The sequence below is a fragment of the Suncus etruscus genome, chromosome 1, assembly GCF_024139225.1.
Source record: "Suncus etruscus isolate mSunEtr1 chromosome 1, mSunEtr1.pri.cur, whole genome shotgun sequence".
Taxonomy (NCBI): Eukaryota; Metazoa; Chordata; class Mammalia; order Eulipotyphla; family Soricidae; genus Suncus; species Suncus etruscus.
In genome coordinates, this window is record NC_064848.1 from 156,951,225 (window position 1) to 156,952,687 (window position 1,463).

At 44.6% G+C, this 1,463-nt stretch overlaps 1 non-coding gene across 1 annotated transcript; it reads right to left on the minus strand.

Annotated features, from left to right (window-relative positions):
* Window positions 1-473: 473 nt before the first annotated feature.
* LOC125995873 (U6 spliceosomal RNA) lies at window positions 474-580 on the minus strand. Its single transcript, XR_007491179.1, has one exon. It is a non-coding gene; the product is annotated as a U6 spliceosomal RNA (small nuclear RNA).
* Between the last annotated feature and the right edge of the window lie 883 nt (window positions 581-1,463).

Consider the following 1,463-nt stretch of genomic DNA (forward strand, 5'->3'; position numbering starts at 1 on the left):
ACAAGAATGGTTCTTCCCTCCCCAAACCCCATGCTTTTCACCTAATGGGGTAAGTAAGTCACATCTCCAGCCTGTTATCTCTCTGGCCTTTTCTATTTTTGGTTTACTCGTGGTTCTGCACTCAGGGATTACTACTGGTGGGACTCATGGAACCCGATGGGGTGCCTGGAATCAAACCAAGGTCAGCTGTGTGCAAGGCAAATGCCCTGTCACTCTGGCCTCTTTTCCTCTTTTTCTGCTCTTGAGGTACTGTGATCTACAATACTATTAATGATAGGTTCATACACAATTCTTTTTTTTTTTTTTTGTGGTTTTTGGTCACACCCGGCAGTGCTCAGGGGTTATTCCTGGCTCCAGGCTCAGAAATTGCTCCTGGCAGGCACGGGGGACCATATGGGACGCCGGGATTCGAACCGGTGACCTCCTGCATGAAAGGCAAACACCTTACCTCCATGCTATCTCTCCGGCCCCAAAAAAATATGGAACGCTTCACGAATTTGCGTGTCATCCTTACGCAGGGGCCATGCTAATCTTCTCTGTATCGTTCCAATTTTAGTATATGTGCTGCCGAAGCGAGCACTCATACACAATTCTTACCCCACACCCATCACCAGTATGCCATCTATCTCCTGTAAAGTTCAAATACCCTCACTTTACCCCTCTCCCAAACCTAGTTTTGTGAATCAGCTCTCTCCTTATATTGCCTTTGGCCTTTTGTTGCTACCTGGCTGTGTATCTTTAAATTCCATATATGAAAGAGATCATTCTTTCCTTCCAGCTGACTTCACTTACCACAATATCCTCTAGTTTCATGCATGTCATGGCAAATTACATTTTTTCTTACAGTTGAATAGTATTCAATTGTATATATTGTGTGTATACATATATATATATATATACCAACTTCTTTGGGTTTTTTTTGTTTGTTTGTTTGTTTGTTTGTTTGTTTGTTTTGGCTACACCCAGTGGTACTCAGGGTTTACTTCTAGTTCTGAGATTAGGGATCAGAAGGTGATATGTGATACCCAGTATAGAGCCTGGGTTGACTTTGTGAATGGCAGTGCCCTACCCACTGTAGTATCCCTCTGGCCCAATATATACTGTGATGGTAGCCTCAGGCTCCAAGACCAGAACATTGAAGAGACAGGATGGAAGCAAATGCTGACACAGGAAATAATCCACATACACTGAAGAGGGAGAAACAGGTTCAGGAATTTCAACCCTCAAGCCTTCCATTCCTAAGAAGCAGATATCTTAGCTGAGCAAAGCCAGAAACACAAGAGTATTTTCCTGAGACCCGGGATTTTTTGTTTTGTTTTGTTTTGTTTTGTTTTTGGGCCACACCCGGCGGTGCTCAGGGGTTAGTTACTCCTGGCTGTCTGCTCAGAAACAGCTCCTGGCAGGCACGGGGGACCATATGGGACACCGGGATTCGAACCAACCAGGTCCTGGATCAGCTGCTT